Genomic DNA, 27,020 nt, shown 5'->3' with positions numbered 1-27,020 from the left:
TAAAGAATGTTGAACTTCTCTAAAGAAAAACCACAAGAAAGGGTGAAATACCTGTGTTTTGGTAACTTCAAAATGTGTAAGATGGTTTCATAAATGTAGTCTCACTGAAATATATGATCATGGGTTCTATACCCATACTACTGAACAAAATATAAGGCAAGAAGATACACAGGATATGGGATAAACAGATGCATCTGCTTGCCTTATACTCTGTGCCTTGACTTAGGATAACTAGTAAAATCAAGGAACTTTCTACTTTCTATATAAATATATCTTATATGCAAATGTTGGGATCCTTCTGAAACCACAAAAATAATATTTTCAAGTATAAGATGAAATATTTCTAATCAGAACAGAAAACTCTTCAAGCATTTTCCAATAGGAAGAAGAAATAAAAGTAAGTCCTATGTCTTAAAAGCTAGTGTTATTATGAACCACTATTCTAGGAAAGATATAATACAAAATATATACTCAGTTGAAATTCACATCACTTTACTCATAAGTTAGTTTACACAGTATAAAGTACTTTATAAAATCCAGTTTGACTTCCTGAATAACACAACTTACAATAACTTACTTTAATAATCTTATATTACTGTTACAAACTGTGTTAGAGTAAAGCTTAAGCTTCAGAAAATGTTTCATCTTATTGTGACATTATTAAGAAATGGACACCTTAGTGCAACAATTCCAAGGTCATTTTTTCAGGTATGTCAATATTGTATACTGTCTGTTTTCAGCTGGGGTGGAGTTGGTTTTTCTTCTGAGTAGCTGGTACTGTGCTTTGTTTTGGATTTAGAATGAGAATAATATTGACAAACACACTGAAGTTTTGATTGTTATTAAGCAGTGCTTACTCTGAGGACTTTTCAGTGTTGCACACTCTGCCAGTGAGGAGCTGCACAAGAAACCAAGGAGGACCAAGCATAGCAAGGACAGCTGACCCAAACTGATCAGAGGTCATCATACCCAGGATATAAACTGGTTTATACTGTAATATAATCTTTTTAATAAATTAAACATAGCAATGTTATCTTAAGGGCATTTTTCCAGTTCTTGTCTTGAACTTTTATTTATTAGCTATACCATGTTTATATGTAGCAACCAGTAGAACCATATTTATTCGTTATTGCACCATCACTTTTGCTGTCCTCAAATCTCAAATCTTCAGCATTTTTGCTGGAGATATTAAAACTAAAAAGCTTAATATTAGTCTTCACATTTATCAACCCTCTCACTATTCTCGTATTGATTCAACTAAACAAGATATGAATTATCACTCTGTTATAGCATTAAACAGAGTCCTTATGGTTTCTTTATTGTCCAGCTTGTCATCTAAATAACTTTCAGAGCCTCTGCTCTTCAGTGTAACGTTCAGTGTGCTGTTCAACAGGTTTCAATCATCTGATGTATATTCTAGAGCTTATTTTATATGTTATTCTAGAGTTCTACCTATTCTAGGTAGGCAGTTGCTGTTGCTGCAGAGATCTCCCTGACCAGAAAGCACTAAGGGATCAAAGCCACATCTTCTACAGTACTGACTTCAATAGAATGATATTAAAAGAATTAGACCTTCCTCTATCCACTACTTCTGAGTTACTGGGTATGCAGAAAAATTGTGAGCATAGAAGAGCATATAAGTTCAACTTGGTCCAAATAATTCTGGTAAATCTTGCAGTACCAAGGTATATGTTTGAAGTCTACAGTGTTCATTGTAAAAGAAATAATGATAAATTAATTCATAAATTTAATAAGTGTAATTATACATCATTATAAATTACTATCCTAATTCCATAGATGGTGAACAGAGGCAGAGAGATTAACATATAAAAAGAACTCACTGAGGAAAGAGTGTAAAAACTTGTTCATGATTTTTTTTTCATTCAGTTAAGAGAGTACTGTGGATTTCCATCAGGTTCTCTGTCAGTAACAGCAATCCCTTCAGATCATTATTTTTGTTCAGCCTTGGGTAGCTCAGCGTGTGCTTCTCCAGTCTGCCTTGACTCAGGATTTCTGACAGTCTTCCACCTTGATACACTGCCTGCACCCAGCTTAGCCCATCTCAGAAATCTGATTCCCATTCTAACAGATTAACAGTGCAAAGGAGACAAAACTCCTTCCACCTTTTTTTGTGCAAAATTTTCATTCTCTGAATGAAGAAATGATACTGCTCATTTCCAGGGCAGAGGCTGCTTAGTCTGCATGACATCATGGCCAACTTATTTGTGATTTTCTATCAGGAACTATCTGAAAACAAGTAAGTTCAACTTTTCCCATCCACAGTTAAGATTTTTATCTTAAAAAGAGAGACAGGAGGGAGAGATAACAGGGAGAAACCCCTTCTTTCAAATGTCAAATTGCAACTTTGAAATTCAGCATTGTTACAATTTATTAAAAACACACACAGAAGGAAAAAAACCCAAACCAACACAAAACTACGAAACCCCAACATCCCTATAAATCTCCTAAAAGTATTCTGTATGCTTATGGATTGGTTCTGAACTTTTAGAAATAAGTGTACCTTACCCTGACATAGAAATGCACTGAAGAATTAAATCTAAACAAATGTTTAAAGAAAAGTTTATAATATATAAAAAGAAAAATTGCAATAGCAAAAAAAGAAAAGTATCAGAAAAATTCAGCAATGATAAACAGAAGTGATTTCAAATGCTAATAAGAACACTGAGAACATAATTTACAATGCTATGCTGGTATAACGGTATTATTAAGTAAATCATGAAATGCCACACAAGCTGTTTTCATGCTGAGACTATCTTTATAGTTACTGATGAGTTAGTATTTCACTTAAATTATATAGTTGAAAATCTTTAATAATTGCTAGCAATGACAAGAGTGAACTTCAAATAGCTCTAAATAAAATATTAATGCTGCAATTATTCAGAAGCATAACAAAAGCACCCTTTTAAAATTCTCACAGGATTTATGCTCATTATCATCAAATTTATGATTAACTAAAAATACCACCACTATAAATTCATTATATAAAATACCTTATTTAAATGTCCAACAAAAATTTTGAATTCATATTTCATCCACGATCATCAGCCATAACTTTCTAGCATTTGTGCAGTTCTCAAATTACATTTCAATAATGAGGATAGTAAAAGGGAACTGTAGTTTCAGAAACAAACATTCAGTTTAGCCAGGTATCATATAGCTAGATGCATTCCCCTTTCATAGAATTTGAAATGTTCAGTGTTCCCACCATAAATATGATAAGGAAAAAAATGCAAGTCTTCTATGAATCTATTTTTATTGTATTTTTAACAATAACTTTTGCAGGGAACTTGACACTCTTAAGACTGCCTCTCAAAACATGCACCTTAACAGCATATTCCATACATCTATTTTTGAGCATTTAACATTCTAACATATATTAAGGCCCAAAGTTACTGAAATGGCAGTAAAATGCACAATAAAAGAGTACCACTTACATGAATGTAAATTAAAACACTTTCTCATAAAAATATAAAGCAGTCTTGCTTGAAGTCACAACTTAGAATAAGTTCCTAAATACTTAATTTGTAAGGATACTGGCTACAGCTGCTCCACAACTGTCTGTTACAGTGAGGAATAGTCCTACTATCTGATCTTTATGGATTTCTATGCCTAAATTCCCATGATCATCTAGTCTCTTCTCTAGGGCCAAAGGTAATGTAATTTCTATAGCGGTTTAAGGGTAGTGTAAGAGAGATAGTTAGAACATCATGAAGTTCAAATTAATGATCTGACTATATAGTGATACATGCCTGTCTGTCTTTTTTCCAACTGCTTCCATGTGGAACGAATTTGTATATGGTATCAGGTAAATTGTTTGGCCGAACAAGAAAAACAAAGGATAGTTTATTATAAGCTGAGTAATTCAAGCAAAAAAAACCCCAGTAACAGCAACAGTAAAAGAGGTAGCTAAAAAAGAGAATTAAAATAACTGAGCAGTTCCTCACTGAGGGTTTTAAACAGCTTCCTACCCCAGAAACAATTATTTGTAACCAGCCATGGGCTGCCTTCTCTTCAGCTCATACCAGTATGTTCTTGTGCTCTTGACTTGAGTTCTAAGGCATTTCAAAAGAAACAAACAACTCAAGCTAAATCACAGAAAAGGGTTCACCATAGGTAAAGGTTTTAAGCTCTCCTCTCTTCATCTTTAGTAACAGTCTGGAAGATGAGTTTTCATTATTTCTGATGATTGTGTTAATCAATAGGGTCTGTGCTGTCAAAAGTATGTTTCATTTTGAAGTGGTTGTGGTTATTCCAACGGAAGTTGGTTTTTATCAAGTTTAAATTTATTAAAAACTTTATCAAGCACACTTCATAAAAAACTTGCCTATCAGTTAAGGCAAAGCATATAATTTTCTCACCATGTCAGACACACATTTTGAATTGGTTAGTGCTGAAATAAGAGATCAATCTAGAAGCATTTGAAGTAAAGTAAAATACCCTGCTCCTTTCACTCACATCTCTGGGTTTTGTTTTTTTTGTTATTATTAACACTATTATTATTAATATATTAATAATGATAATTGTTATTACTAATTTTCCATCCAATTATAAACCACAATCTCTGACTTCCAATGGCTGCTTGAAGAAGTAAAGAATAAAATTCCCTCATCTTGCCAGAACTCTATGATTATGCAAACTCCTGTCTTGCTTTTCTTATTGATCTCTTGTAAACTTTCAGCCTGAGATAGAATGCATTTTCTTTAGGGATAATAAAACTAAACCATAAAAAAGATAAAGATAAAATGCAAAATATAAAATATAAATAAACAAAACCAGCACACAAGAGCAATACTAGGAAGAAAGGTCCCCTACTCTCCTCCATCACACCTCTTTCCCACTATTAGCCTTTCCATTGCTGTTGAAGCAAGCGAAGAAAAATGTATTTTAAAAAAGGTGATTTGTTCCAACTCCAGCATTTGCAGATGCAGTAGTCTGAGTCTGATGGAGACACGAATGGAGCCAATATTTCAAAAGGTTGTTGCAATGAAACGCTTTTGAGGAATCGGTGTAAGATTTCTGTTTGTCAGAAAAAGAATTAAAAAATGTTGAGATAGGGTGTAAAACAACAAAGAATAATAAGCAAAAATCAGTAAAAAGGAAAACGATTAAAACAAATTTGTTAGCAGTTGAAATGTTTCAAGAGGGTTTCTGTTTTCCAAATAAAAATTTAATTCACTTTATATGTATTTTACCTGGTATGTTACCATTTCATAGTTTTGAATCAAAGGTAGTTTCTGCATGATAGTAATTTCTAAATCAGCAGCACAGAATATATGAGTAGATAGTAATTCAGTATGAGAAAAAACTGACTCATTGAATTTCAAGTTTTAAGAATAAAAACGTGGTAAGTAAAGAGCTCATTAAACTGATACTGTATAGCATGTCTTTAGAAAAGGTGCTCTACAGCCCCAGGCTATCTGAGTGAAGATGAATAAATTACTGTAGGCACATGTTTTGCTGTGAATATGTATTAACTCAGTATAGGATAGTATATTACATTTGTAATCAAAGTGTCAGATGATCTTATATGTCCCAAGTCCTTTACTGGGTAGAACTAAATGAGCTTTTGCTACTCTGGATAAGAAAGATGACAATTCCAAGTCCACTAGTATTTTGTAATGAGTAACTCCATTCTTTATACTAGTTTTTTCCTTAGTGCATAGTTTCGTAAAAAGAATCTTAAGGTGTCCAGCATTAGTGCTGCAGATGGATATTTGCAAGATGTCAAGGAGACAAACACATGCATCTAAGCCTGTGTAATGATAACAAAATAATTTAAATAATCTCTTCTTCATTTGACACTCCCATCTCACATAAGAAAACATATGGAATTATGGTCAGAGGTGCCACTGCAGAGAATTGTCCTTCCTCTGCCCCCAAGATGAAACAGTATTTCATTTAGCAATGATTTTTTATTGGCAATGACCGGTAGACACAGACCTCCTGCTACCTACTTGACTCAAAGCCACTATGTCTCCTGTGTGCAAACTGTGTAGGTGAAAGAAGTGTGGAGACATAGGGTGATTTCCTAATGTCTATTAATTCACCCCAGAACCTGTCATTTTTTAAGACCTAAGCATCTCCAACCCACATTGTCCTGACTGCTCTGACAGAGAACTTTAGAAGAATAATGTGCTTAGCTTTGGGACATGACCAGCCTGCAGAAGTAGCATAATTTAAATCCTCTAGAAGTTTTCAATTTGGGGATTTTTGAGTTTGGATCTTAACATATAATTAGTGTGCATTGTTCAGATACATTAGTAAGTATAGTATACATGGTTTAGATCAGTTAGTATATATTTTTCGGATCTACAAAATGTTGATCTCAAGCTAGAGATGTATTTGTATTGGATATTATCTGTTCATGATAAAAGAAAATACTAACTGTACACAACTAGATGAAGGGCTAAGACTAGCAGATTTATCTGAAAACTGATGCTTGTTATGATGTTGATTAGTGTTTTAAGTGACTTTTACTTAATGATGATTAGTAGACTTTGAAAAATCCCAAGGGTATTAACTAGTATTAGCTGACATGAAAGCTCATTTTCTCACTAATCTTTTAAAGAAGACTGTAAACCTTCCTTCAGAGTTAAAACTGCCTGAGTATTAGTATCAGAAATAAAAGAAAGTGAAACAAATCTTAGCTTGTGGGTTCCCTCAGGATTTTGGTATGTACTGGATGTCATACATGAAATCCCTATTTGTGCTTGGTCTTTGCATATTAAGTGCTTTAATTAATTAATTCTGAGTTAAATATTTTTAAATTGAATCTTAAAATTAACCCATCCACCCAGGTACAAAAATCAAGTTCCATTATCAGTGTTTTCAATTGTTCAAAGTAGTTTATTAAGAGAGTTGCACCCTTCCCAATTAAAAATTCCCCAGTTAAAAATCACCAACTTGCTCCCTTTTCAAACTTCAAACCACCTGTACACCATAAGAGTTATTTTTCCTGTGTTTACTGTATACTTCCTACAAGTGTTTTAAGATGTGTTGGATGTATTTTAATACTTTTTTTAGGTGTTTTTACTTGCACTTTGGTTCCAAGGCCAAAAACCCCAGTTCTAACCGCCAGCAGCTATTTTTAGCCCCACAACCATTACTCTGTAGGCAAGCTCCATGGCAACCTGAATTTTAATGAAGGCATTTTAGCTCCCTTATCTCAACTAATACCACCCCTCTGACAACGATGAGCCATTGGTGGACGGAGATGATCTATCAAAGGAAAAGCACCAATCACTTTAAACTGAAGGGACGGGCTGTGGGTGGGCTGTGGGCGGGCTATGGGCAGACTGGGGCGGAGCAAAGACACTATAAAACAACAAGGCAGAGAGGCGGTCTCTCTCTCTCTCTCTCGCTGCAGGCTAGTTGTGGTGGATGCCAGTGCTGGGCGCTAAAAGCCTTACTCCTATTAAGGAGCCTTTAATAATTTTTTTTCCTGACTTTTCGACCAGCTAAAAGTCAGTCCAGCACTGCAAGTCTTTTTCTCTACCTGAGGTCTAGTGCTGCCTCAGCCAGAAGATCTCAAATCCCTGCGCTCCTGGGGCATACCATCTATCGAGCCATAGGATCCCAAATTTTTATATTTTTCTAATTTCTGTAATTTTTCAATTTTTCTGTTTTCAATAAATTAATTTTTTTTACTAAGAGTTGTCTCATTTCTCACACTGGATATCAATCAGATCAGAAGATGAATTTGACAGACATAAATTAATAAATTTCGGACAGTTGGATTTTCAATCTGTTGGATTTAAGTGAGAGATCAGGTTCCTAAGATCTGTGTGCCTTTTAGGACACACAGATTCAAGACATACAGTGATGCTGATCTGAAAATGTTTATTCCTGACAGACATCATCTAATAGCCTTCTGTATTGTGAGAGCATTAGAGAAATATTTTGTATACAAAAGAAGCATTCATGTCATAATGCTATTGATATTGATATAATTGACTAAAAGCATTGCTACAACTGCTTTCCTGATACAGGATTGTTCTCTCTCTTTTATCTAGTTAAAGTATCACATGAGAGTAAACCAGTGATCCACAAATGTTTCAAGCCAGGGAAAATGATGTTGAACAAGTAAGATGCTGTAACAATAAAATTTGCTTTTCCACAATAATGTTCCTTGTGGTTTTTATTTTATGAAGATATATATATATATATATATATAGATATACATATAGATATAGATATATAGATAAAGATATATATGTATTTATATATACTAAAATTAGAGAACCTCACAGGTCTACCACATCTGAGCAACCAGATGCATAAGCAGTCAAAACCAGTGTCCATAAGGCTACAGAGCCATATTTCTTTTCTCTCTGGCATAATGAATCAAAAATCAACTGCTAAAAGGTCAAAGAAATATTCTAAGAAATAAAAAAAAAATTAATCCTTTAAGCAGAGAGAACATTAATTTCAAATCTTACACACCCTAGAAATTATTTTAACATGTTTTACTATGCTGTGTTTTAAAAGTGATAGGCACTTCTCTTTTTAAACTTACTTTTAGAAGGAATAGCTGAAATAGCTACCCCATTCCAAATCATTGGTATGTATCAAGGAAGTATGATGTATATGTTTCTTCTGTTGGTTGACTTGACTGTCTTTCTATACAGCTCTATGGCTGTTGCAAACACCACTAAAATTTCCCCATGCACTTTGTGGAGACTTATTTACATTTACTTTGGGGTGGGTTTGTTTTTTGGTGTTTTTTGTTTGTTTGGGGTTTTTTTGTTGTTGTTTTGTTTTTAGTTTTGTTGGTTTGGGTTTTTTTAATTGCTTGGTTGGTTTTGGTTTGGGGTTTTTTAGTGACTATAGACCTTAAAGACCAGTCCAGGGTTTAAATGGACCCTTAGATAAACTAAGATGCAAGTTAGTTGAAGTATGACTTCTTTTGCTTAGGGATCTAAAGCTTTGAGAGGCACCTCCAGTCAAAGCTATTGCTGAACATGCATCTAATTCTTACCAAAGCCACACAAAATCCAAAAAAAAAGGTAGTCCAGCATTTAAAACCTGATTTTTTGGAAAGCCTAGTCAGACTCATGGAATATTATAGGGTGAAAAGAACAGCTGGAAGTCATGTAGTCTGTTTTTTTAGACTAAGGCTAGCTTTGAAGTTAGTGAAGGTTGCCCAGGGTTATATCTAGCTGAATTGTAAATATTTACAAGGGTAGAGATTGCACATACAACGGCCATCTTGTTGCAGTGAGGTTTGTATGATTTACTCTTCCTTATATCTAGCCAAAATTTTCAGTGTTGCAACTTGTTCTTACATATTTTATATTAAACAAACAACATTAAACACCTTCTTTGGTAAACAGTGCTATTTTCTAGTCACCTTTGGTGTCTATGAAATCTGACACCTGTTTTTGTAATGACCTAGCATCCGTAGGAAAGATTTAATCCACTTTTCATTCTGATTACAAGGTCAGCTTCAAAGCACACATAGGTAGCCAGTTGCATAAAGCAACAAGGTGGCAGAGGCCTGACAAGCAGCAATAACAACCCATTTAGGCCATTATGCACACCACTCTTTTAGATTAAAATAGCAGACAATGTGCCTAAGTCAATAACAACGTTTGAGATTCATTCCATTTTCCAGGAAGCCACACAGCAAAACTGAGCAAGTCCTTTCTCTGTTGTTTTTTACAGGCTTTTAAGCAGCTGACAGATACTGGAAATCACAGCCAAAAGTTTTTTTTCTTTGCTGTTTTTTTCATGCAGAGTCTTATGCTGGCTAACTTTTAATCAGGTTACTTAAATGCATTTGCTAAATCCGTAATTTTTTATTTAGCTTTGAGAAGGAAGGTTAAGACACATTTCAAGAATACAGCCGAGTATCAAAAATATGACAAAGCTAAGTGAACTATTTTCTGCCTTTTTTTCAGCTGACCATTTAATCTGCATTATTGAGTTGGTTTATTTTGCTTTGTACTTGCTGATGTGCATTACACAGTACATTTCTCAGACCAAATTTTTTTCCATTTACTTTACAGAATTCACTTTTGTACATCATAAAGTGAAATATTTTAAGCAAAAAACACGTTCCCAAAAAGCAGTGTAGAGAAGATGCAGGAGGAATAGTTTGATTCTTCTAACTGTATGGTGATAAATAGTTTCCTTCTTTATCCTGTCGTCACTCAATGAGTTTTAATGGCTCGCATTTAAAACCTTACTGAAACATAGCTCTTGCACTTAGACTTACTTTATTCTGCCTCCATTGGAAAGATTGCAATTGAGGTAGGTAAAACCATGAAGTAATTTTTAAAAATAATTTATCTTTTCTGCAAAAATAATTGAAAAGGCTGACAGTAGAAAGTCTGTACAGATCCCTGTCGATACCTGGTGAGAGAAGAATACCTACCAAACTTCTGTTCGATCATCTGAGAAATGCTGATTGGTAATGAAGAACAAGACTCACCAAGTGCATGTATCTGCAAGACTTGTTAATTATGACTGGTGCTGCAAGATATTGCTGTAGCTTGGATTTGCTCTTTATTTTGTGGTGGGGGGTTGTTTTGTTTTGTTTAGTTTTTTCTATAAGAAGTGTTTACAGGCAAGATGATAATTTACATGTTAGGTAGTCAAGCATTGAAACATTGCCCAGGAGGGTGGTGGAGTCGCCATCCCTGCATGTGTTTAAGAGGTGTTTGGACCTGTCACTGGGTGATCTGTTTTATTCATTTAGGGGTTGCAGTAGAAGTGGTGCTGGGTTGATGACTGGACTGGACTGATCTTCCATGGCATTTTTTAAGGTTTTAAAGAGCAGGAAACAGAGACATTACAGAGACATTACTTAATTGAAGTGCAGGATTGCTCATGAGTATGTTGCAGTCTCTGGCTTGTTGGTGCCAGATAGTGAGGTGCCGTGACCTTCCTAAAAGCATCTCCAAGGCGAAGCCACTCGGTAGGACCACCACACACTCACACACGTGTGCACACACACACACGGGTAGCTCCAGTAAATGGATTGACAGCAAAGATGCAGGCAGGGTCTTCAAATGGAGTTGCACAGGAGGGGTTTATTGCAGCCACACGCGTGAAGGGTTCCAGGGACTAAGACAAAGAACATTGGAGGGTCCAGGGTTACATACGGGAGCTGAGGGAGCACCAGAGACTAATGATCTGAGGGCATGGGGGCGGTACACAGGTAGGGCCAGGGTATGGGAGCCAATGGGGAAGCTCTGAGGGAGTGGCAATGGGGCAAGGGCCAGTGGGGCAACAGGGAGTGAAGAATCTTCTAGATCAGGGGCATGTAGAGTAACAGGGGGTGGGGAGGCCAACAGGCCAACCGGGGAAGTAGAACTGGGGTACCTTAACATAACAGAACAGAGCATCCTGGGGGAAGCCTTTTCAGTCACCCTAACCTGGGGAGGGTCTCTTGTACTTAGGGACTGTCCCATCAATGGACTCTCTTTGTCTCTTGTACCACAGGCTCACTGGCCACCACACGAGTACAGTAATACTAAAAAGAAACAGTTTTTCTTAATCTAAAGAAGCATTATTTCATGCTTCTTTCACGTATTATTTTTCATGTATTTCTAGGAACCTCCTTCGCAAACAAAGTGTATGATGGTAATCCTTAGTTCGTGTAGAATATTTTTCATGAGGAAATTTTCAGACATTTTTTAAAGAGGATTTAGTTATTTTGAATTTAAAAACCACATTTGTATTTTTGGGCTGGATGTAAAACTTTTGAAAAGGGACATTACATCACGTATATGTCAGACCTTCTAGTTTGCAGTTAAAATTCCAATGAAATCTTAAGACAAATGGTGTGACAGGCATTAAAAGACACCTCAAAATAATCAGATATTATGCTGATCTTATAGGCACTTTTAAGAATATATTAATTATTGGAGTCTGAGAGCAATTTACTTTCTTCTGTGGAATTAAAAATCAATTGGAGACAATCAAATTAAAACGCACAATAATTCAATGTTGTTAGAGAATACATTTTTTAATGTTTCATAATGTTTTAATGTTTACTTTCCTGAGAGAAGGAGCAAAACCTAACTTCATCTACCTCAAGTGTCCTGAATTTACAGTTCTTCCAGGACTGGCCAACACTGACACCACCTGATCCTGGACTAAAACAAAATCCCTTAGAATTAATAAAGATGTCACTAATAAGACCACAATTCGATGAGCACTGGTACCCAAGACAGATGTAGTTTATAATTGTGAGGTTATATTGAACAAGGATCACATTAATTACTGGCATTTTCCATTAGGAGAGCAGGCCAGATACTGGGTAATTTTATATCTACTTAGGCAAGCAAAATTTAATTTGGAATTATACGGATTTAAATTTAGAAGTGAATTACTCACTTGACACAATTGAATTTTTTAAGAAATGAAACAGTTGGAGACTCTGAAGGTACTTAAGATAGTTGTCAGAGAACAGACAGGTACTGAAGAACTGAGATCAGGTTTATGACTAATGGAAAGAAGACAGAAGAAAGAAGACAGAAAGGAAAGGAAAGGAAAGGAAAGGAAAGGAAAGGAAAGGAAAGGAAAGGAAAGGAAAGGAAAGGAAAGGAAAGGAAAGGAAAGGAAAGGAAAGGAAAGGAAAGGAAAGGAAAGGAAAGGAGAAAGGAAAGGAAAGGAGAAAGGAAAGGAAAGGAGAAAGGAAAGGAAAGGAGAAAGGAAAGGAAAGGAGAAAGGAAAGGAAAGGAGAAAGGAAAGGAAAGGAGAAAGGAAAGGAAAGGAGAAAGGAAAGGAAAGGAGAAAGGAAAGGAAAGGAGAAAGGAAAGGAAAGGAGAAAGGAAAGGAAAGGAGAAAGGAAAGGAAAGGAGAAAGGAAAGGAAAGGAGAAAGGAAAGGAAAGGAGAAAGGAAAGGAAAGGAGAAAGGAAAGGAAAGGAGAAAGGAAAGGAAAGGAGAAAGGAAAGGAAAGGAGAAAGGAAAGGAAAGGAGAAAGGAAAGGAAAGGAGAAAGGAAAGGAAAGGAGAAAGGAAAGGAAAGGAGAAAGGAAAGGAAAGGAGAAAGGAAAGGAAAGGAGAAAGGAAAGGAAAGGAGAAAGGAAAGGAAAGGAGAAAGGAAAGGAAAGGAGAAAGGAAAGGAAAGGAGAAAGGAAAGGAAAGGAGAAAGGAAAGGAAAGGAGAAAGGAAAGGAAAGGAGAAAGGAAAGGAAAGGAGAAAGGAAAGGAAAGGAGAAAGGAAAGGAAAGGAGAAAGGAAAGGAAAGGAGAAAGGAAAGGAAAGGAGAAAGGAAAGGAAAGGAGAAAGGAAAGGAAAGGAGAAAGGAAAGGAAAGGAGAAAGGAAAGGAAAGGAGAAAGGAAAGGAAAGGAGAAAGGAAAGGAAAGGAGAAAGGAAAGGAAAGGAGAAAGGAAAGGAAAGGAGAAAGGAAAGGAAAGGAGAAAGGAAAGGAAAGGAGAAAGGAAAGGAAAGGAGAAAGGAAAGGAAAGGAGAAAGGAAAGGAAAGGAGAAAGGAAAGGAAAGGAGAAAGGAAAGGAAAGGAGAAAGGAAAGGAAAGGAGAAAGGAAAGGAAAGGAGAAAGGAAAGGAAAGGAGAAAGGAAAGGAAGGGAGAAAGGAAAGGAAGGGAGAAAGGAAAGGAAAGGAGAAAGGAAAGGAAAGGAGAAAGGAAAGGAAAGGAGAAAGGAAAGGAAAGGAGAAAGGAAAGGAAAGGAGAAAGGAAAGGAAAGGAGAAAGGAAAGGAAAGAGGAAAGAGGAAAGGAAAGAGGAAAGAGGAAAGGAAAGGAGAAAGGAAAGGAAAGGAGAAAGGAAAGGAAAGGAGAAAGGAAAGGAAAGGAGAAAGGAAAGGAAAGGAGAAAGGAAAGGAAAGGAGAAAGGAAAGGAAAGGAGAAAGGAAAGGAAAGGAGAAAGGAAAGGAAAGGAGAAAGGAAAGGAAGGGAGAAAGGAAAGGAAGGGAGAAAGGAAAGGAAGGGAGAAAGGAAAGGAAAGGAGAAAGGAAAGGAAAGGAGAAAGGAAAGGAAAGGAGAAAGGAAAGGAAAGGAGAAAGGAAAGGAAAGGAGAAAGGAAAGGAAAGGAGAAAGGAAAGGAAAGGAGAAAGGAAAGGAAAGGAGAAAGGAAAGGAAAGGAGAAAGGAAAGGAAAGGAGAAAGGAAAGGAAAGGAGAAAGGAAAGGAGAGGAAAGGAGAAAGGAGAGGAAAGGAGAAAGGAGAGGAAAGGAGAAAGGAGAGGAAAGGAGAAAGGAGAGGAAAGGAGAAAGGAGAGGAAAGGAGAAAGGAGAGGAAAGGAAAGAGGAGAGGAAAGGAAAGAGGAGAGGAAAGGAAAGAGGAAAGGAAAGAGGAAAGAGGAAAGAGGAAAGGAAAGAGGAAAGAGGAAAGGAAAGAGGAAAGAGGAAAGGAAAGAGGAAAGAGGAAAGGAAAGAGGAAAGAGGAAAGGAAAGAGGAAAGAGGAAAGGAAAGAGGAAAGAGGAAAGGAAAGAGGAAAGAGGAAAGGAAAGAGGAAAGAGGAAAGGAAAGGAAAGAGGAAAGGAAAGGAAAGGGGAAAGGAAAGGAAAGGGGAAAAAGGAAAGGAAAGGGGAAAAAGGAAAGGAAAGGGGAAAAAGGAAAGGAAAGGGGAAAAAGGAAAGGAAAGGGGAAAAAGGAAAGGAAAGGGGAAAAAGGAAAGGAAAGGGGAAAAAGGAAAGGAAAGGGGAAAAAGGAAAGGAAAGGGGAAAAAGGAAAGGAAAGGGGAAAAAGGAAAGGAAAGGGGAAAAAGGAAAGGAAAGGGGAAAAAGGAAAGGAAAGGGGAAAAAGGAAAGGAAAGGGGAAAAAGGAAAGGAAAGGGGAAAAAGGAAAGGAAAGGGGAAAAAGGAAAGGAAAGGGGAAAAAGGAAAGGAAAGGGGAAAAAGGAAAGGAAAGGGGAAAAAGGAAAGGAAAGGGGAAAAAGGAAAGGAAAGGGGAAAAAGGAAAGGAAAGGGGAAAAAGGAAAGGAAAGGGGAAAAAGGAAAGGAAAGGGGAAAAAGGAAAGGAAAGGGGAAAAAGGAAAGGAAAGGGGAAAAAGGAAAGGAAAGGGGAAAAAGGAAAGGAAAGGGGAAAAAGGAAAGGAAAGGAAAGGAAAGGAAAAGGAAAAGGAAAAGGAAAAGGAAAAGGAAAAGGAAAAGGAAAAGGAAAAGGAAAAGGAAAAGGAAAAGGAAAAGGAAAGGAAAAAAAAAGGGGAAAAAAGGAAAGGAAAAAGAAAGGAAAAAAAAGGAAAAAAAAGGAAAAAAGGGGAGGGGAGGGGAGGGGAGGGGGAGGGAAGATTTTGCAGCTGGGGGGGGGTGTTTTCCAAATGCCTTTTGAACACTGACAGGCTTGGGGCATCAAACACCTCTCTCAGGAAGTCTGTTCCACTGTTTCATGATCCTTTCAGTAAATAAATGTTTCCTAATGTCCAGTCTAAATCTCATCTGGTGAAGCTTTGAACCACCATGTGTCCCAGAAAGAAAAATTCAGCACCTCTGTCTCTCCTTCTCCTCCTCAGGAAGCTGTAGAGAGCAACATGGTCTACCTTCAGCCTTCTTTTCTCTAAACCTGAGTCTTTAGCTCATTGTCACAGGACATGTGTTCCAGCCCTATCACCTTCTCTGCCCTCCTGCTTTTGTTCCAATTAATCATACTAACAGAAAAAATGTGAAGACAGATAAAAGTCAGAACTTCATCTCTGGAGGAAACATTTGGAATTGTTCAGCCTATAGAAGAGAAGGCTTGTGGGGGGATTTTATACATATATATAATTACCTGAAGGGAAGGTGCAGAGGGGATGGACCCAGACTCTTTTCAGTGGTGGGCAGTTACAGGACCAGCAGCAATGGGCACAACCTGAAAAAGAGAAAGCTCCCTCTGAACATCAGAAAACTGTTGTCCTTTGTGTGTCAGCAACAGAATTTGGCCCATACCTCCACATGACACCACTAATGCCACGAAATGATGAGTTCGGCATGGCAACCCTCACTAAATCAGTCATTATGATTACATAATTTGAAAAAGCTGTATTTGCCATATAATTTTATAAATTTGGTTAACATTTACTTATATCCTATCTTAGTCTATTATACTAATTACTTAAATAGTAAATACATGTTTCTAACAAATATTTTAAAGCCCCACAAAATTAAAATCCTCCAATTTAATAATTTTTTAATTTTCATATTATTTTTCATTTATTTTGGCTTGAGAAAATATTGGAGAAAATATGTAAGCATAACAGGGCTAACATTTATATGGCGTTTATATTTTCTAGTAGCTGATACTAAAATATTTTTGTTTACTTTAAGTTAAAAGATAGTTTATGACTTATGAATCTTCTTCTTATGCCTCACATCCACATGGGTTTCAGGCAAAATGTGGGATGAAAAATGGAAAAGTCAGAGACTTTTGTGTTTCGGGATACTCTGTGATTCCTTTGATTCTTTCAGCAGGTTACAGAAGCTGTGATGAGCATTAAGATACATGTCATATTGCCATGTCTGCCTTTGTTTTTTTCCCTGTTGTGTTTGCCTAAGTGGATTATATTTCATTCCTCTCTATATTCCTAGCATTGAAGCTATGAGATATTGGTTGATAAAGGCAAGTTTTATTTGTTTGAAAGTCTTGTTTTTCTTAGAACATCAACAGCTGTCATCTGTACATAGCCAATACTGTATAAATCAAGATAGATATCACAGAGAAGTGGAGCACAATCTACAAAAAAATTGCTACATTAGATAACTTAATCATTTTTCTCTGTGTTTACTGTACAATGCTTATAATGATATGATGATGATTTTATTATAAACTTCAAATAGAATTTCTCTGATACATACTTATACTATATGTAAGATGGGTAATAACAGTTCTTACAATAGCAATGGCACTGTGTGACTTCATTAGCAAATACACGCATCAATGTGCTGAAGTGGAATCTGGTTTATCACATCTCTATACAGATGATTAAAATAGGATGAGCTGGGATTAAACAGCTCATGTTCAATAGTTATAATGCACAGACTACATACTAGGTAATTTCTAGCTCCAGGAAAAGTCAAAGATATGCTGACCAAGTAAACATGGAGAGATATAGGACTTTATTTTTCAGTTTGCATGATGTAACAAGAAATATCTACTGCAAACCAGATCCCCAAGGTTTCAGGATATGCCTCATACAGTTATATTTCTGACAGAGAGCTTTTTCCTGATGCTATTATTCTGGTTATTATCACCTAACAAATTTGCTTTAAAAGCTCATTAAATATGATTAAAATTACAATTTTGAAGGAAATAAAATAAAAAAGAAACCCAAAAATAAAAATATCACATCAACAAAATCCAAATCAAACTCTAACACAAACCAAAACTAGGAAATACAAGAGCTGTACAAAGTGAATAAAATAAAGAGACATACTAAAAAGGTATATATTAGCTTTATTATTTGTCTTCATTTCACTCATATTGATTTGAAAGTATACAGTTAAAATATACAGGCTCTAAAATTAAGGGAAAGTTGACTACAAACCTAAGCACACTTGTGTTATTTTTCAGTTTATCTACAAGTGCTATGCTACTATGACTAACAGATACTGTTTAAGTATGGCATCACAAGCCAGCCATTGAACACTGTTTTTATTCTTAGAAAAACTACTGCAAAATATGGAAGAGGAGGTTTTGTGATGAATGGAAGGAATATATAACAAATAAACAGCCTTGAAAACATTGTTCTTCATATAACAAGATCTGAAAAAGAACTTTTAATTATTCTAAGCATACTTCATGAGGGGAAAAAAAATTATTTTTATGATAAATATAGCACATAAATTCTTATTAGGAATGTCAGGTTGCTATCACAATATGTAGTCATGTATTTTGTTAAGAGAAGTAGCAAGCAGACATCTTTCTTATTTACAAACAAAGGATATTTGACAATGAGCAAAGACAAGAGAGAAATTTGTTGGTCACTTATGACTTCCCCTCAGCAAAATTTAATACAAGAGAAAGACCACTTATGATATTTAAAAGTATGTGACACAAATATACATTCCTAAGGCAGTCTGTTTGCAAGTAGTCTGTGACAGACAAAAGTGCTATGAAATAAAGTGAAGTTGACAGGGTCCATAAAACAAGCTGTGCACTTGCCTGAAGATGTAGAGTATCAGACAAAGGTCTGTAAATGCTGAAAGTCTAAATGCAGGCTACTATGTCCTGTGCTTTTAAGGAGGCATAGATACATATAGAGAATTTTTTATATTTTCTGATGGAACAAAAACAGACTGTCTCTCCTTGTTCAGAATATAAGGTTAAGAGAAGAAAACAACAACAAAAAAACCCCTAAATAAAACACAAGTTCCAAGGACTGTGAGGGTTTGGGTAAATGCGGGCTTATTTAGTCAGTTCAGGCATATACTCTCAGTCAGAGAGTTTCAGTCATACGGAAATGATTACCCTCAGAAATTTGAAATTTCTGTAAGAGGTCTACTTTTCACAAGGTTTCTTTAAACACTTTCTGAAAATCAGAACTTCAGTATTTTCAATTGAAGATGCACGTACTGAGTTATAGAAAACACTGCTCACTCCTTTTTTTCCCTCTCCAGCCTTAGTTTTTGTGCAGCTGGAAGAGACCCCCAATTGAAGCTCAAAGAGAATTTTTTTGAAGATAAATAAATGATAATATTCTATTAGTAGGACTGATTATGGTCCATTTTTAACTGCTATCTTCCTTTAGGCTTCTTTTGGATACTGCTCCTGCAGCTGTCCAAAATCCTAAAAGAAATAATTATTTTTGAATTTGTTCCTTTCCATTAGTGGTAGGAAAGACCACCATTTGGAGTTTTACCATAAAAACACAGAGGAAAATCTGGACTTTAACTCAAGATATGTTGCAGTGGGGATACTGCAACATGCATATATCAGACCAGGAGTCCCGTGGAAAGGAAATATATATGGACAGACAGATGCTTGATAGCTGTTTCAGAGAGATGTTTATTTCCCCAGCCGCATGGCCGGGGCTCTGCTGAAGAACTGTTACAGTCACGGGACCGAGGGTCCTTCTGCCCGCGCAGGGAACACAAACCAACCCATGGGAACGAGGCTGAGCAGGGGCAGGGAAACCCCGTGCCTGTGCCCTCAGGGCCCCTCTCCCACGGCTGCATGGCAGGGGAGGGACCCCAACAAGGATAAGGCTCTGAGTTAGCATGATACTTAACGCAACCGGGGGCTTGTCAGCACAAGCCCCGGCGTGCCCTCGGGCAGAGGGGACGCAGCGTTGGCCTCCACAGCGTCCTCGCTGGACGGCTCAGTGGAATCAGCGTGGGATGGGTGCATGCGCTGGCTCCTCCTCAGAGGAAACACGTCGGGCAGCCGATGATCAGGCTGGCATTTGCCCGGGGGCAAAGAAGGCGGGAGGGGCTTCTGGTGTGAGTTCCAACAGGTTTATCTACAGGAGGGACCAGCGACCAGCAAAAAGGGCTGAGGAGACGTGGGCTAGCCCCTTTATGGGGGGGTGGAGCAAGGCAGGGAAAGGGAAAACAACCAATGGGGTACAAGCAGAGGGGAAGATACAATTTTTCAGAACAAATGGGGAAAACAGGGAGGCAGGAGTCATAACAGGGAACCAATTAGTAACTACAAAAGGGAGAACTTTCTGGAACAGGGGGAGGTAATTTAGGATTGGGAGCCACCCAGGGGGAGGTAACCTCGACGGCAGTGATCTCTTCTGGTGACTGACATTTGATGGTTTCAGCCCGAGTGCAGGCTGAGCCACCTCAACAGATACTGAAAGCTAATAATAGGCTTGATGAACAAATCTATTCAGATCTGTTTGGTTAAACAAGTGTTTCTACTTTTGGTGGCTGGCACGATGTTTGAAGCAAATTTCATGTTTTCACAGATGGTGAAACAGTAAACTGGACACAGAGCAGGAGTCCTGGCACAGTCCTACCATACGAGGACACTGTTAAGATTCAAGACCAACTTGACTTTTCCAGGAGGAAGCATTAACTATAAGCTGAGAAGAATGTGTATCATAATTTTTGGTATACGTAAGAAACCCTGGTTGTTCCCATAATACTTCATTCAATGTTACTGCTTTTATTGACTTCCAAGTCTCATGTAATTTAAACATAATTGCTTTATAGCAGCTACATTCTCTTAAGTGACAATGACAAATATACTATTGCAATTTTTTACATAATCTGTCAAAGGGAGTTTTGATGAGTGAATGATGACCAAGACATCCTTTCTTGGAGAGAGACTATTTACAAGCACTTCAGATTAAAAATACTATCATCATTGTAATTTGAATAGCAATAAATTTTGAATAGACTATTAGCAATCTAATGAAACTATTAGTAAATTTCTGAATTGATGAGTGAGATATTTTCCTTTACCCTATGTGTCAGGTGTTTTTCAGTTCTAATTTGGATGCAGTGGTTGCACTACTCTGAAGAAGTTTTTGAGGTTTTGGTTGTGGATTTCTCTGTTTCCCCATTTCATTTTTATGTAGTGAGCTGTTCAGCTGTTTAGTGTCCCATCTTCTGGAATAGTGCTAACAATGGAGAAATAAGTTTAAGAAGGAAATAAGGAGAAGAGTAATCATGGATGGCACTGATTGATGGATCAGCATTCAAAGATCTGTGGTAGTGGATCTTTGAGTGCAGTCAGGAAGGAAAAAAGATGAATATTTTAAATGACCTTTCCTAAGAAAGCTAATGGATGGGCTCAGCTACAAGGACAGTTCTTTTTATGGAGTAATGGTTGAACTTCTGTTGAAGACCTGTAACTAGGGAAGAGATGTCTTTTATATCAAAGGAGGGTTTTATTTTTTTGGAAGATTATCCAAGCACAATTATCCCTCATCCCTTCAATCCCTCTTCTATGACAGTATTCACATCATGCTGCTCTCTTACTGTCTCCAACCTCAAAAGAGAAGAAAAAAAGAAATGAACAAAGCCCACACCAAACCAAACAGTCAAGGAATAAAAGTTTATTACAGGGAAATTAAATTTGTAGGCAACTCTCTGTTACAAAAAATACAGAGTTGCTTTATAAATAGGTCAGTAGCATTTTATAGCTATAGACATTCTTATGTTTTGATTTCACTATAAAGCTAAAAAAGTGTTAGGAGTTCATTATTTCACAGTCTATTTTTTTTATGGGGGCCATTTTGTGCACTCTATTGATAGAGTTCTGTTTCCAGTCCATTTATTATCTGACATAATCTAGATATTTTAGCTCCATTTTTTGTCAGGAGTTCTTTCCTCTCCATTACCCACTGTCTAGCTTATTAGCACACAAACTTGCTTCTTCCCTCGTGAAATGGATGTCCATCAGATCATTAGAGGCATGGCTTCCTAATCTAAATGCCCATTTTTTCACATCTATGATATTAGTCTTCTAACTATTTCTTCAATGTCACATCCATTTTTACCCAGTGTGCATGTCAGACCAAGTAACTATTACACCACTGCCCATGTAGAGCATGAAGGAAAGATGTTGGGCAGCATTTTGGTGACAGCAAAGAAACACATTTTATATACCACAACTCTGAAAACAGGATGCTTTGATGTGCAGAATTTAACAAAACAAATGAAAGACTTGATGAAAATAAGCCATACAGTAAAAAATGTAGATTGCTACCCAAAAGACTGAATGCTGAATTCATAATTCAGTTCTAAAAAACCCCAAACCCCCAAACAAACAAGAAACCAAATAAAACCCAAACCCCCAATCTCATGAAACTCTCAACAAAACAACACAAAGCAAAACCAACCAAATCCTCACTAGAAATATTGTCTATTTCTTTTCAGAAAGATATTTCAGGGAATTAACCTTCTCCCTTGGTAAAATTGCTTTAGAGAGGAGATGATTTTATTTTCTTAAAGAGGTGTATTGATGGGTTTAGCACAGATGGCAAACATGACAGATATTTATTTGCTGAGTGTGTTTTCATATCAGGAACATGTTTTATGGAACAACAAGCTTGAAGACAGATTTACAAACCACAAATATATGATGCTCATATATTTTTTTTATCTTTTTGTGACATTATTGGAAGTTAGATACGAGACACAGTTTCTCCCTTGATTATAAAATCTTTGTTTGCAGAACTACCCTAGAAACTGAGAGTATCGTTAACCAGCATTCCAAGATACAGTAAGAATGGTGACACATAGTTGTTCACTGAAAAGAAAAACAATCTGAAGTAATAGAAAGGAATTTAATATGCTGTTAAAGATATGTAGCCCGACAAAGGAAAGTCAAAGAACTGATTACATAACCTATTATGGTATCTATTATATTTCTCTCTTAATGTCTGACCACAAAACTTGGAACAAACAGGAAGATGGTATCCTCTGTGAGGAATGAGACAACTCTCGGTTCTTAATTAAAATAATTAAGAACAATTTATTAAAAGAACAGCAAAAAAAAAATTGCAAGTACAAAATCATTATAAAGCCAAAAAAACCCCCAGGTCTGCAGTGATTAGAGACCTTGTTGGCCGAACTGGCCCAAAAGTCCCAAGGCAGAGACCTTACAATGCTGAGGTGACTTCAGCTAGCCCAAAGTCAGAATGGTTAAATTGCCTCTTTAAAGAGATAGAGACCTGTGCTCCCAGCATCAGACTTCACCAGCAGCTAATCTGAGGTGAAAGAGACCCCCTGACTTGTGTCCAGCAGTTTATAGAGTCTGGGTCCTGCCCATGACCGCCCACTGTCCAGCCTCCATGGTCCTGGATGATTGGTGGTGTCTTGAGGTGAGGTAATCTCAGTCTGCCAATGGCTCACTGTTGTCTAGGGGAAAAATGTCATCGGCTCTAAAGGCGGGAAAGTCTTCATTAAAATTCCAGGTTGCCAAGGTGCTGAGTTGCAGGCCAATGGCCAGGTTCTAAAAATAGCTCCCTGTCAGTTAGAAGGTCTGCTTTTTGGCAAAGCTCAAAACTCACTTAAAATTTACAAAGGTTAAGAACATTTGTTAAAAGGTCTAAGACTGGGTTATAAGTATTTCAGAGAACTCGTAAAAACAGAGTAATTAACTTGGACACATATGGGAATTAAGACATTGTGGGGTTTTACACTTTTTAGGGACTAAAGAGGGGAACAAACTTGTGGAACTTTATTAAAAAGGGATTTTTAACGAGGAATTATGTAAAACACTCTTTGATCAACTAATCAGGGGAATAACTTTGGAACTTAGTAACTCTCAACTGGGTTGATGGGTAATTTGAATAAGCAATAATTAAACAATTAACAATTAAAAGTTGAAACACTTAATATGCAAAGGCCAACACTCCATTTCATATATGACACCCTCAAATATTTTTGGGGACTGATTTAGTTTAATATTTCCATTACTGATATGACACAAAAGAGAAATAATACCTTAAAAAAAATCAACAAAAATACTATATTTAAAACTGGGCTGTATTTTAAGAGAGAAAGGAAATAGAATCAATAAATTAAGTGCAGGTGTCTCAGTTTTAAAGACTAGTAAGAATTTATCAGATAAACTGAAATTTCACATTCTAAAATGTAGGCAGGGCAAGAAATATGTGAACATTTTAATTGATCAGAAAAGAACCATGATTCAATGGTATTAGGCAGTTATGAAAAGGACAAATTTAAACCTGGAATGAATTCTAGTACATATACTGAAGTATTTTGATTGCAGTATATGATGTTTTCTGAGGCTTGTATTTTTAATAATTTATTTTTAGGAGCAATAACTCCATTCAAAAGTTTAAGAAGCCTTATGTGAAATGTGACAGCCCCTGCTCAAAACTCCCCTGCTCACTCTGCTCAAAACTAACTGAGGAACACATTGACTGTGTGTCACTAAGATTGTTCAATCTTCATAACAAACGATTTTCTTTAGATTTTTTTTGCTCTTTTAACTTCTTGCTATATTAGAGGCTTCAACTTGAATTCTTAATTAATATGCTTTAATTCTTATTATGTTCTCTACATCATGGACTAGAGTGTATGTCATACAATAGGATAAGTCAGCATATTTTCCCTGAAGCATTTGTAATAAATTCATCCCCAGAGTCAATTATCCCCTCGTCGTCTCAGTAATTGCTTTGTAACAATATTCCATAAGGCCATGCCGTGTGGAGTAAGACTTCCATTATCAAGAAAAAAAGCCATCTTTTCTTTGTCTTTCTTTCTATGGTAGCACTGTAGTTCAGGCAAGAACAAAACTCAGGTCTCATAGAAATATTTAAAAGACAGAAGGATCTTTCTTTTACCAAAGCCCTTTTAGCCCTGTAGTTATTAAATAAAGGACTGGTATTCACAATAACAGACTACTCCTTGTATTCAGCTAGCGTTGCATTCATCAGGCCTGGGCCTATCACAAGCATTTTCTCTGAACTTATCTTGTCTTTGTTACAGCTTTCTTTTAGCATATTTATTTATAAAAGTATTTGTGTAATAACCATATAGCTATTCTTCAGCTTGCTTTAGTTGTGTTAAACTTGGAGTATAAAATTCTTACATTTTGGGTGTAATGTTTAACTTGAGGTATAATATTTTGAAATTTTAACAGGCACTGTTAAAATTTTTTATGTAGACAGTAATAGCAAGTAGTTTTCCTTTGTGCTGGACCCTAAGACAAGGACAAGACTAAAGGAATTCAGGCATACAGTGAGAGTGGAAACTGTTAGCAGAGGATGATACTGGAAGTTTATCAAAGTCATCAGCAGCCATATATTTTCAGTAATGCAAATATAGAAGCTGGACAAAAATAGTTTTAGGTGCAATAAAAATTAAACCCAATCTCTACCTAATATATATAAAAAATGCCAGTGGTAGCCAAGTGCAATATAACTTGGTGTTTCAATGAAGAAGACCACAAAAACAATCAGAACACTGGAACACCTTTCCCGTGAGAATAGGCTGAGAAAGGTGAGGGTTTTCAGAGTGGAGAAGACAAGTCTATAAAATTCTACTGACCTTATTACAGTCTTTTAATACTTAAAAGGGGCTGGTAAGAAAAATTGTGACAGGCTGGTTTTAAACTAAGAGAGTAGATCAGACTAGGTATAAGGAAAAAGTTTTTAGAGAGAATGGTGAATAGATTGCCCAGAAAGGTGGTAGATGCCCCATGCAGGGAAACATTCAAGGTCAGGTTGAATGGGGCTCTGAGCAACCTGATCTAGTTGAAGATGTCCCTGCTTGTTGCAGGAAGTTTGGACTAGATTACTTTTAAAGGTCCCTTCCAAGTCAAACTATTCTATCATTCTGATTCTAAGAAAGAAGGTGTGAAACATGCAAATCAAACAATAGAAATAATCCTAAGCAAACCGTAAGGTGAGGAAGAGAAAAATCTTGAATATTAATGTCTTCTTCCTATTACCAAAAGGGAAGGAACTTATCTCTGTACACAGCATGCTTGGGATGCTGACAACTTGTTGCAATTGTCTCCTCCCTACAGAACTCTTGACATCAAGATCCAGAAGAGCAGTGAAAAGCTCAGAGCACAATGCCAATAAAAAAGGTGAAGACATTAGATAGTATATTTCTTGTGTAAGAACTTGCAATTTTAGTCTTGTTAATGAAATTTATTTAGAATTAATAAATTAGATAGCAAGTATTTGCATCATTCTAACTGGGTTAATATGACTGTCTTGTATTTTTGTTAGATTAGTAAATACTTCTTAAAAACCAGTAACAATTTTTTGGCTTCACTTAAAAGTGAAGTATTTACCTTTTTGTGCATCACTGTTTAAACCAAGGGAATGCAAGGAACTATAGAACTGAAGTGAGCCAAATGCACACATCAAATACATCCAAGAAGTTATGTTAATCTTCTTTAAAAATTCTCAGAGAGGCAATATATTAGAGAAGATGAGGGATTAGCTGAATTACAAAACTGGAAGGAAAAGTAAAAATAATAAGGAAAATAATTAATCAATCCTTGAGACAGAATGCGGCCACTAAAACCTCTTAAAACTGTCTGATGACACCTGTGATTAAAGTCTCTTACAAAACCAGCATTTTCCATTCCTTCTGCAAACTTCAGGGTCTACTTGACTGTTTCTATAATTTCATTCTAATTCCATGGGAAGCAATATCCCTGTATTTGTGGGTTTTGCTTTCACAACAGTATTGCTATGCATTGCCACAGTCACCCATTTAGAAGTATCAGAAATATCAAATATGTGTACATATGTAGCAAAGCTGGAACTAATGGAAAAATAAAAAGTAATGAACTTATTTGGTAAGGGATGAGAGTGGCAAAGGAGGAAAAACCAGAGAAAAGAAACAGAGTAAATAGGGAATATAAGGAGTAGAAAATCATGTGATCTGTGCTGTTTGATGGTCCTTTTAAAGAAGCTTTGTATCTGAATACAGCAATTTGGAACAGGACAGTAAATCCACTGTTCCACTCTGCATATGTCTGACCTAGTTCCAGTGTTTGGAGGGACCTGGCATGAGTGAATGATTAGGACAAGAACCATGCACTACAAGGGATCAGAAAACCTGCCAACACTAAAAACAAAGTAAGAACTGCAAACTGGCAATATACAAGTCAGGAAAACTACCCATCAAGACATGATGAAGATTAAGTATTTTAAAGCTACACTCATTGCTTCTTGGAGTAGTTACTTGGAAACTCACTTAGGAAAAAGTATCTAATTTAATCCGGAAAAGTGCTAGTTCAGATGTTAGAATCTAAAAGCCACCTACATTAGAAAAAAGGAGAAGTACATAAACCCAGCTCTCTGGTAGTTGGGAAGGCCAAAATTTCTACTTTTGAGCTTTGAAAATGAAGAGGTGCATTAGAAAGAAATTAAACTTCTCACCTGAAAGAATAAAATGCTTGTTCATTGCAACCTTGCTGAAGGATGCAATATTAAAAGCTCAGTGTAAATGTAGATTGCCATTCATAATGGCTTTTGAAAAAAACACATAAAGAAGGAACTAATTCCTCAGTATGATTACAGAGAAGCCTATTAAAGGCTGTTAGTGGATAAAAGGTACCCTTCAAAGTAGAAACCATATCAAAATGAGTAGAATAGAAAAGAACCTTTAAGAGGTTTTGAGAAGCAAATGCTCAAGACATTAAAACTAATAATAAAATGTTTCAACT

This window comes from Coloeus monedula, assembly GCF_965178545.1.
Source record: "Coloeus monedula genome assembly, chromosome: 1".
NCBI lineage: Eukaryota > Metazoa > Chordata > Aves > Passeriformes > Corvidae > Coloeus > Coloeus monedula.
Note: the sequence above shows the minus strand (reverse complement) of the source record.